The sequence below is a fragment of the Aedes albopictus genome, chromosome 1, assembly GCF_035046485.1.
Source record: "Aedes albopictus strain Foshan chromosome 1, AalbF5, whole genome shotgun sequence".
Lineage (NCBI taxonomy): Eukaryota > Metazoa > Arthropoda > Insecta > Diptera > Culicidae > Aedes > Aedes albopictus.
The window spans coordinates 212,372,552-212,384,777 of NC_085136.1; positions in this window are offsets into that span (position 1 = coordinate 212,372,552).

Sequence of the window (12,226 nt, forward strand, 5' to 3'; positions counted from 1 at the left end):
CCGATGGTCACAAATATTCCACTTGTTGCCTCCAACACAAGTTACCTTCTAATGATGATTTTTTACCGTGTATACAAATTCGGACGAAAGATGAGTGCCGGCTCTCACACGTCTATTTGACAGGTGAAGCGTTCACGATTCCTCTTTTCCCTTCACTCACAACTCGGACTAATTTGTTGTAAGCGATTCAAGCGTAGCGAAACAATCGCTTCACACAAACAACAAACAAAATCACAAATAGACAAGACAAGAAATTACATACCAAGGTAGGAGGTTGTTGAAACGTCAACCTTCGTATCTTTACGAAGTTTGCTCTCCGAATTTCCACCAACTAATAAAAATACTCAGTCAACACGGAAAAAAGCCTCTTTTCTGTCGCAACCATTGGACAATTAGTAGTGCGCGCCGTGTTTAATACCAAATTTTCCCTAGGTGGGATTTGTAAAAAGTATTTCTCTGTGACCTTATTAATTTAACTTTGTGTTTTTTTTTTTCTGGAATAAAATGTGATAGAAAATAGTCACAGAAATTAGAAGTAGTGGTGAAAAGAAAAATAATTAGGTTGGTGAAAAATGGTTGATTGTAGTAAATGTACTAAACTGTGATTCTTTCTGTTTAATTGTTTAAAGAGTTAGATTATACAATAAGCTATTGTCAAGCTATTGTGAAGAGCTATTGTTAATGGTTTAAGAAGAAGAAGCTGAAAAAGGTAATTATACGCAGAAAACTGGTGATAGTGAAACAATAGGTTATGACGTCACCGTAGGGAGTCTAATCCCAAGTAACAATTTTGATTTTATGGAAGTTTTTAAGCGATTCAAAAACCCTAACAATAAAACGATTGATGCCGACTTGAAAGTCATCTCGAGCTCTTATATGCCACGAAAAGCCCACGTTCTGGCTAGTTGGCCCAATCTTGTTATGATCTACAGGACTTCGTATGCCTACCGGCTTAGGATTTCTGGTTGTATCACAATTTTATCGTATCCCTGATATACAACCTTCTAAATAAAACCATCTTCTGACTTGTCAAATACTTGTTTTGTTTGTTTTTCCCTATCAATGTTCGATTGTCAGAATAAATTATCCTTGGTTATTTATCATGCCATCAATTGGAAAGATGCCGATCTGGAATTCAGGTTTGTTTTCCTATTTAATACGTGTCAGGAGACATGGCACGGGAAATTTGTGGTGAATGTGACTGTGATAATGACAAAAAATAAGTGCACCACACAAACTGTGCATTAATTGGAAGTTAAATGCATTTAATTTACTCGGATACAACAAAGGTTTTATTCAACATGGAGTTTCAAAGACAACATGTAATTTTTCTGAACATAAAATGACGGAAACGTGTTGAATCGTTGAGTTCGATATTAAGCTGTTCGTGAAATCATAAAATGGAGAATGATTTTTCAGTATTTACATAAATTATCCCGGCTAGGCGACATGGTTTTTCTGATAAGACACTGTGTTCCTGATAATTTCTCCAATAGGGCTAACTCTCCTGAGGTGGTCATAACTGAGCTCATGATAGAACTAACGTTTTCATCACAGCATTTCTTGGTCTATGATACGGCAACGAAATCTTTTGTTGGTTTTAAACATTGCCGCACAGTTTTGTATATCTGTTTACAAAAAAATCTCTCAAACTACAACCACAAATGCAAGTTTTATTCAAATGGCATACAATAAGTGATAAAACCAATTCATGACTACTTGCAACTGACGATGTTTATAACAGAAGTTATATGCTAGTTTTATGCAATGCCAAAGGTGCAAAATAAAAACTGCCACATAAAACTAATATAGAACAATTTGTTTTTTTTACATGCTCGTATAAAACCAGGATAAAACATGAATAAACCTTCAAGGTATGCTGATTGTTACTTGGGATGCCATGTGGTAGGTCCACACCAGGGCTTTTTTTCTTTTGTTTCGGTCTAATTCCCAGGAATACTCCGACGTCATTCCGGTTGGTAGCCCCAGCGCGCCACCAGTGATACCACTCGCTATTGTGGACATCCAAATAACCCAAAGTTGTGCAGAAGAGATCCGTGCCAACCGCCTGGAGTTCTGGGATCGGCCATAGACATCCTCCGGCCATTTTGGATCGGCCATCGCTGGTCGATATCCTCCGCAAGCCATCAGTGACACTCTCTCCGTCCCAAGTAACAATCAGCATGCCTTGAAGGTTTATTCATGTTTTAACCTGGTTTTATACGAGCATGTCAAAAAGCTAGTTGTTCTGAATTAGTTTTATGTGGTAGTTTTTTACTTTGAACCTTCGGCGTTCCAAAAAACTATCATATAACTTCTGCTATAAACATCTTCAATTAAAGACTTGCAAGTAGACATGAATTGGTTTTATCACTTATTATATACCATTTCAATAAAACTTGCATTTATTTATTTATTTATTTATTTAATTACTAATTATAATAACATAAATAATCGCCTAATGATTCTCAAAGTATATGTTACTATTACTAAAACAAACACAATTGTACCAATTAACCAACACTAAAATATACATTTACAGCTTTCTTGAAGCGAGAAAATATCCGCTCACTTCTACAATTAAGAGGTAGATTATTCCAATTTTGTATTGCCCGGTGACGAAACGATTCTTTTAAACAATTTGAATGGCATCTAGGAACAATTAATGAGGATGAACGAGATGATCGAGTATGGTTGAAGAAGTTTTTAAGATAGTTTGGTGGATCATTAAGTATTTTGTAAGTTTGAATACTCATTCTAAGTTTCAGATGGTTTGTAAATTCACAACCGAGCAAAGCAGTTTTATATCTTGATAAGTGATCATACTTCTTAAGATTATATGCATATCTAATGACAGAGTTGAACGCTAAATTCAATTTCTTTGAGTTTTTCTTTGATGTGAGACTAAATAATACATCGCCATAATCAAATAAAGGAACTATGAGCGATCTAGCTAACTGTTCTAATATGTGGAAAACTGTTCAACTGTGTTCAAATCGAGCTGTTTGTGTTTTATTTGTGATTTTTTTCTGACGATTTTGTCTGTGTTTTACGTAGTTTTTTAGTTCCATTCTACATTCGTCGTGTTTGGCTAGTATAATATTTTCACCAGATACTGGAGTACACATAAAATTCGAGTTTATTTCTGGACTATTTTGCAAATCTTCATCCTGATTATTTGGATCCATTTGGCGCCACTAAACCGTTAGCACCAACCAAAGCTATATTCGTCGTGCAGCTTGTTTCGTTCGGGATTTACTACATACGCTGATTGCGAACGACAAACCATAAGCCGAAATGGAGAAACAACAATGTGGAGAGTGTCACATCGAAATCAACGATTTGGAGCCAGTGCGTTGTGGTTTTTGCGAAACTTCTTTTCACATTAGCCAGAACTGTTGTGGCATCAATATGCGTTCATGCAAAGAGGGTTTTGCTCAAGGCAAGTTTTTATTTGTTTGTACGAAATGCAGAAATGAATTGAATGGTAGAAGCATTCGTGCGTACATTTCGGACGAAGTGAATCGCAATGCAACTCCAACCGCAAGTGATAATATCAATACGCAGCTCCAACAGCTGTCCGGTGTTGTTGCTGAGCTGAGCAGAAAAGTAGATAATATTGCGAATATTTCTACTCCGAAAGCTCCCGTTTTTCGAGAAATGAAGACACCCGTTTGGCCTGCTGTAGGCACGAAGCGTCGTAGAGGAGAAAATGGCCTGTCGCTAGCGCCGGTTGCAGATCGAGGCACTGGTGAAGTGGATCTCAGTGACCTGTCGGTTCCCTTTATTACGCCAGCCGTATCGCCACCTAAGTTTTGGCTTTACCTATCGGGCTTTCAACCGTTGATCACCAATGATGATGTTCAGAAGATTGTGGCCCGTTGCCTAAATTTGACCAACTCTTTCGATGTCATCCGTCTTGTTCCGAAGGGAGCAGATACCACGAACATGAGCTACATATCGTTCAAAATCGGCCTTGATCTATCTCTGAAACAACAAGCCCTTGATGCAACGCGTTGGCCCACCGGGCTAATGTTTAGAGAGTTTGTGGACTTTTCAAAAAACAGACGACCGTTTTCACTCGCCCGAGAGCAGGCAGCAGTTACACCTACTCAGCAGCAGCCGTTGGGGAATCCTGTGCCAGTTGCCTGAATGAGCCGTGCTGTTTGAGGGAAGGTGAGAGTCCTAGGACTCTCGCCAGAGGCGAGTATTTAGTTGGTTCTACGTCTTCCCTCGAATTCAATCACTCTTTATTTCAGCAAATTTCCGATCCTGGCCCATGTATTACGGTTTACTATCAAAATGTGAGAGGATTGCGCACAAAAATCGACGAGGTGTTTCTGGCCACTATGGATTGTAACTTCGACGTGATAGTTTTTACTGAAACGGGGCTCGATGGCTCTATCACATCACTGCAGCTTTTTGGAGAGGTTTATAATGTTTATCGCTGCGATCGCTGTCCACAAAATAGCAATAAATCTCGTAATCTCGTTTAATCGCCTCGATAGTCCAGTTTTGTTTGGCTATAATATCAATGGAACTATTCTGACAAGAACTGCTGAAATTTGTGATTTGGGCGTCCAACTAGATGCAAAACTAGCGTTCGATTGCCAACGATCCATGATTGTTTCAAAAGCCACGCAACGTTTAGGCTTTATCCTCAAAATTGCCAAAGATTTTAACGACCCACATTGTCTCAAGACGTTATATTGCTCGCTTGTACGTCCAATTCTTGAAAATGCCTCTATTGTATGGTTTCCGCATGAGGTTTCATGGTGTTTGCGGATAGAAAGAGTTCAGAAACGTTTTGTTCGAATGGCGTTGCGAAGTTTGCCATGGCGAGATCCAGTTAACCTACCACCATATCCGGCGAGATGTCAATTGCTTGGTTTGGACACACTAGAACGTCGGCGAAAAATTCAGCAGGCTGTGTTTATCGCAAAACTTATTAATGGGGAAATAGATTCTCCAGAGCTGCGAGCGATGATCAACTTCCGGATTCCTAGTAGAGAGCTGCGATACTCAACCCTGCTTGTGCATAGATTCCACAGAACCTTGTATGGCTACAATGAGCCCATCGCCGCATGTATTCGGACATTTAGCATTGTGGAAGATCTGTTCGAGTTTGACGAGCCGTCCAATCGTTTTGCAAACAGAATTCGACGATCTGGTTTACTTTAATATTAGATTGGTTGTGTACTGTAAGTACTGTAACGTGACAAGTGTTGTTTATGTTTAAGATTAAGTTAAGTAAATGTGTGTTTTTATGTATTTTAACAGTTTATGTAGACCTTAAGGTCCGATGAACTTAAATAAAAAATAAATAAATAAAATAATAAATAAATAAATAAATATCTCAAAAGAACTAAAGAGTGTAGGGAACTGTAAATTTTGCTGCAGACAGCATTTATTTGAGCATTCCAATCTAAATTACAGTCCATGAGAAGTCCGAGATTTTTGACCACCTTAGTATACTCAATGGTTCTGTTTTCCACCAAAATCAAAGGAATATGGGGCATATTAGAGCGTTTTGTTCGAAAAATTATGGCTTGTGTTTTTTTTGCGTTCAAAAGTAAACCATTTTTTCCACACCATTCAACAATTCTGCGAATATCATTATTAACTTTATTTACAATATCGGAGATGTGAGTGGGTAAACCAGATAGATACAACTGACAGTCATCCGCATACAAATGAAATTTGCAATTTAATATAGAAAGTGGCAAGTCGTTGATAAATATAGAGAAAAGAAGAGGTCCAAGTATCGATCCTTGTGGGACACCACTTGCTACAGGTATTTTATCAGACAGCTGGTTATTAAAGTCAACATACTGCATTCTATTAGATAAATAAGACTGTATCAAGTCAACCGAGTAATGATCCAGATGAAAGTTATGTTTTAGTTTATGACAAAGTAGCCGGTGATCGATAGAATCAAAAGCTTTGCTGAAGTCTAAAAGAACCATAACAGTTACTAATTTTTTGTCTATGGCTTCTCGTATATCACTGTCAATTTTGATTAACGCAGTAACAGTGCTGCATGATCTCCGGTAGCCAGACTGAAAAGTATTCAATAGATTGTTATCAATTAAATAACTATTCAACTGATTATACATAATGGATTCAAAAATTTTCGAAAGTGCACAAAGTATACTAATAGGACGATAATCCTTTTCAGTCGAGGGATTATCAGTTTTGCTAATAGGAATGACTTTAGCGGTTTTCCAGTCAATAGGGAACTCCGAAGTAGTTATGCAGCTGTTAAATATATCAGTTATACACGGGAGCGTTACAGATAAAGATGCTTTCAACATTTTTAGAGGAATAAGGTCATTACCAACAGCATCACACGACGCAGAAGCAAATTCAGCAAGAACTTCATCAGCAGTAACACCAGTAAAAGAAAATCTTGATGGTAATTCAAAGGAATCATGATTATGGCTGAAAGAAAATGGTACAGTTTGCGTGACGAAAAACACATTTAGGGACCCTGCAGTGATATCACCACCGCCCATTTTAGTGTTAGTTTGTTTCAACCCAAGTCTTTTAATATTTCTCCATAATTGCTTTGCTGGAAGGTCAGCATTCAGCTGGGAGGCAAAAAATTCTCGTTTGGTAGACTTAACTTTATTGTTCGCTAGGTTACGGAGGCGAGTAAAATTTGCCCATTTCTGAGAACTGCTCTTATCACGTTTCCAACACTCATAAGCATCAGAACGATTTTTGAACAAACGTTCAATTTGATTAGTGATCCATGGATTATTCGGATCCCTTACCGTTTTTTTACGAAGAGGTGCATGTCGGTCGAGTATTTCAAAGAACAGCCTATTGAAAAGACGAAGCTTCTCATCTACATTAGCACAATAAAAAACTCTATCAAAAGATATATTTCTTAGATCAGATAGAAAAGAGAATGTATCGACTTTATGGTACTCTCTAGTCCAATAGACCTCAGAGTTTGCCTTTGAATGTTTATACTTATAATCTACACAAATGAAGTCATGATCACTTATACCACCCACAGACGATTGATAGACATTATTTACATTGCTCAAGCAATTACCAGCAAATAGATCAATAACAGACGAAAATTCTGATTTATGACAAGTTGGAAAAGTGTTCACAAGCTTTAAAGAAAGCGAGCTTAAGAACTCAGCCATTTTTGTGGCTTTGTACGAGTTTTTAACTAATAAGTTGACATTGAAATCACCCATGATAAGAACATTAGGTTCCGTAGATGAAATTTCCGCGATAAGGTTAAAAACCCCATCTAACTTAGTCACATTAACATCTGGAGGCTTATATATGACACCACAAACCAAGTTTGCATGCTTTAGTTTGATAAAAAGATAATCAATTCCGTTTCCATCTTCAGACTTAGAAATAACTGAGTATTTAATGTTCTTTTTTACATAAAAAGCTACTCCACCTCCACGCGTTTTTTTCTTGTCTCGGCGATCAGATCTTATTATCGTATATCCATTGAGTTCGACAGATTTGTTCGTGTTTGACGATTTAAGCCAAGTTTCAACCACAGCAAAAACGTTAAGCTCAGAGTTTGCTATGAAAGACCGATAGTTTTCTATATTTCCAACAAGACTACGAGCATTATGTAGTCCTATTTTCAAAAAGTTTCTGGAATGTTTTTCAATTAATGCTTTTAATTGGCAATATTCATAATATTGCAACTTTATACCAGTTTCATGAATCGTTTCATTCATTGTTGGCGACGGATTAGCAAATACATGAATAGGTTGGATTGGTACATTTGTATTAGTAAAATTACCGACACTCATACTAAGGCTACACGACTGGGTGGATTCCCGTTTTTTGCCTGGAACTCACGAATTTCTACACCTTCAGGCCAATAGAATGGATCAGAAATAACAGACACTAAATCTTCAGATACCGTTAACTTAAAAGATACAAAAGAGAGCTCATTGATATTTTTGTTGCGCGGAACTAATTTTACACAATCAAGAATGGAATTGTCGACATTCATATTCTCTCGCAGATATTCAACCACGTCCTCTTCAGTTTGCTCAATATGAAACGGAGTTACATAGAAAGATTTAACCGGAACAGCTACTGGAGTTGGCTGTCTAAGTGGACGAGTTCGGCTTACTACTTTCAACCGACAGTTTACCTGAGGTGCCGCTATCGGGTTCACGCCTAGTGCACAGTTTCCTATTGAAAATGGTTCGGATCGGTCCAGCCGTTTCGGAGTTATGGCCATTTAGGTGTTCCGGATCGGTACCCCTGGAAGGGGCCAGACATGAACATGCACCAAACCCATGCATGCGACCCATCAAACCACGGCATTTACGATTATCTGATGAACGGTTAGCAGGAAAACAGTATCAGACCACATCTGAACCGGTACACACTTAGATTTTTTTACAGTATCCGGTAATTTTTTACCGAATTCTCAACAACTGAACGTTCGGTAATCCGTTCGGTAATTGAATCAAGTACCGAACATCCGGTAAACCACATTTTCGAAAGGCTGTCAAAAATTACCGAACTTTCCGGTAATGTGCTTTTCAGAATTACCGTAGGATTTCGGTGATTCAATGTTTTCTTCTGGATATTTTACAGTTTTTCGGTATTTGTAAAAATAAATGATATAGTCTGAAGTTGAAATGTTTTTATTTGGTAACTTTTTCGAGAAAATATAATGCCTTTTAACACACATTTCTTTACTTTAATTTCGTGTCACCATTGATTCGTAGCATGATCGCGAAGCGAGTACCAGCTTGGTTCCACCTTGTAAACACTTGGATAGCCTTAAACGAAATGATTGACTATTTAATTGGGAGAAGGCCAGAGTAAAAACATGTGAACAACTTACCCAATTCCAGTAAGAACAATGCTCGACTTAAAATTGCCACTATTCTCAGGAAACGTTATTTTTATACATTTTTTGGAGAACTGAAAACACTGAACCGCTAAAACTGTTGAAACGAGAACTGCAACTATCATCAGTTTGACATTTCGCAAATAATGCTGGCAATTTTACTGAACGTCGGTAAAGTTTGGTGTGATTTACAAGTTTTCGGTAAAGTATTTCACAGTATACGGCGATTGCTCGAGTTTACAGTACGCACAGTAAATTATTTGACAGATGATACTGTCAAAGTATCGAATTACAAACCCATCGGTAATAAAATTACCGAACTCTTGTAAAACAAATCAACTTTACCGAAAAACGGTAGTTTTCTAGCATTACCGATTTTTTTCAGCAAAATAATTACCGAACGACGAAATTGAATCTGAGTGTGTAGTGTTCCAGAACCGGTTCCGGATGTCCCACCGGAAGTGGCCAAATATAAACGAGTACCAAACCGATGCATTCGACACATCAAACAACGGCATTTTCGATAATCTTATGAACGGTAAGCAGGAAAATAGTACCAGACCATATCTGAACCGGTAGTGTTCCGGAACCGGTTCCGGATTTCCCACCGGAAGTGGCCAAATATAAAAGAGTACCAAACCCATGCACGCGACACATCAAACAGTGGCATTTTCGATAACCTGATGAACGAATAGCAGGAACACAGTATCAGACCATGTCTGAACCGATAGCTGTCCGGAACCGGTTCCGGGGTCCCGACGGATGTCTCCAAATATAAAAGAGTACCAAACCCATGCATGCGATACAACAAATAACGGTTTTTCTGATAACCTGATGACTGGTTATCAAAGAAATAGGGTTGGACCACATTAGGGACATCCGGTAGTGCCGTAACCAGTTCCGGGTGTCCCTCCGAAAGCGGTTAAATATAAAATTTAACTGAACCTTTGTATGCGACACAGCAAAGCTAGGATTGTTGATAACCTCATGAACATTAGCAAGCAAACAGGTTCAGACCGGTGAAAAAAATGTCGCATATGGTCAAATCTCAACCGTTACGTAGTAATTGAACTTTACATGTTTTTGACTTTGCTTGTCTCAAACTGGCTATAACTTGAAAATGGTCAAACTTATCGCATTTGAAAGGTTATTAAATTTGCTACCAAAAAGATCTTGGAATCTAAACCAATAGATAAATAAAGCTAAAAAGTTCGACAGTAGTGTTTTGCCTTTCTCGTACACTTAGTGTACCGTCAAGGCACCATTCACCGTGGATCTAAGAGGATTCGGGGTAAATAAGGGCTGTCATTTGACACCAGTCTTATAAACATTGTTGGTGTCGCATTCAAATATCTTCATTATAGGTTAAAATTAAAGCAATATCCACAGAAGTAGAAAATTTTTCACAAGATTTGGTGATATAGTACAATTAGTAAAGGGTAGTAAGGTCGCCTAATTCCGTGGTAGGTCACCATTCACCGTGGTAGTAGGGACACATTCACCGTGTATGAGAAATTTTATTCTACTTTGTTTAAAAATGATTACAACAACCCAGCCAAGGGAATTTTCTTCGTTTAAATTCATTTCAAGTAATAACTTGCAAGATTTTATTAGAAAAACGAATGTTCCAATTTTCGATTTTTTCTAGATAAGTCGCGGCTCTTTAACGGAGTTTTTGGGCCTGAAACAATGCATTTTTGGTATATTTGGTATGAGGATGATGTCTGGATTCCAAAAATGGCGACTTGAATATTCAAGATGTTGGTCCAAAATCAAGATGGCGGTTGTTTAATGAAGTATATTTTTCGTAGGGAAGATGCCTGGACGCCAAAAATGGCGATCAGAACATCCAAGATGGCAATCTTAAATCCTAATTGGCAGCTTCAAATTCAAGATAGCGTCTTTTTCTTAAGAGTTTGAGGCTCAAATATGAAAAGCCAGATAAACGATATGATTTCGGGTATCATGAAATGGATTTCTGTTAATTGTATGAAAGTGCGATATACATCAACATTTCGCTTGAGTTTTATTGAAATGGGGTTTAGAAGGCACGAGAAAGGCGCCATCACCGCTAGGTGGATTAATTAGGGTTTTTTGTAAACAAATACACAAAACTGTGAGGCAATGCATAAAACCAACAAAAGATTTCGTGGCCGTAACATAAACCAAAAAAATGCTGTGATAAAACCGCTAGTTCTATCATGAGCTCAGTTATGACTACCTCAGGAGGGTTGGCCCTATTCGAGGAATCATCAGGAATACAGAGTTTTATCAGAAAAATATGTCGCCTAGCCGGGATAATTCATGTAAATACAGAACAACTATTACTCAATTTTATGATTTCACGTACAGCTTAAGATCAAATTAAACAATACAACACGTTTCCGTCATTTTATTTTGTCGGAAAAATTGCATAATGTCTTTTAAACTCCGCTGTGTTGAAAAAACCTTTTTTGCACCCAATTCCACCGAGTAAATTAAATGCATTTAACTTACAAATTATGCATAGTTTGTGTGGCGCACTTAGTTTTTGTCATTATCACAGTCACATTCACCACAAATTTTCCGTGGAATGTCTCCTGACACGTATTAAATAGGAAAACAAATCTGAATTCCATATCTGCATCTTTCCAATTGATGGCTGGATAAACAACCTCGCATAATTTATTCTGACGATCGAACATTGAGAGTGAAAAATAATCAAAACAATTATTTGACAAGTCAGAAGATGGTTTTATTTAGAAGAATGATAAAACTATGATACAACCCGAAATCCTAAGGGTTGGCATACGAAGTCCTGTAGACCCTAATAAGACTGGGCCAACTAGCCAGAACGTGGGCTTATTGAGGCATACAAGAACTCGAGAGCATTTTCAAGTCGGCATCAATGGTTTTATGTTTAGGATTTTTGAATCGCTAAAAAACTTTGATAAAATTAAAATTGTTACTTGGGGTCCGTGAAGCCCCGATAGCAGTGCCGGAACATCGGTTCGCCTACTTGGCTCCTCAATTTCATCGTTTCGGGCCAGTACACCCGAGAGAAGGCTCACCTCCATCCCCGCCACCCCCGGTGGTCGTTCAGAAGATTCACCATCAACCCCGCTACCCACGGCGGTCGTTCAAAAGGTTCACCCCCAGCCCCGCTACCCCCGGCGGTCGTTCAGAGCACTCACTATCCACACCCCTCCTCCGGCGGTCTATCAACGTTTACACTACCAGCCCCGTCCCATCTGGCGGGCAAACCGACCGAGCACCACCCGCTTCCCGCCGTCCAGCAGTTACAACACCTTCAGGCATGACGATGCCTTAGGTAAGTACTCCCCATCATAGCGTGACGTCCTACAGGGCCCAATAATGGGTGAATAAACC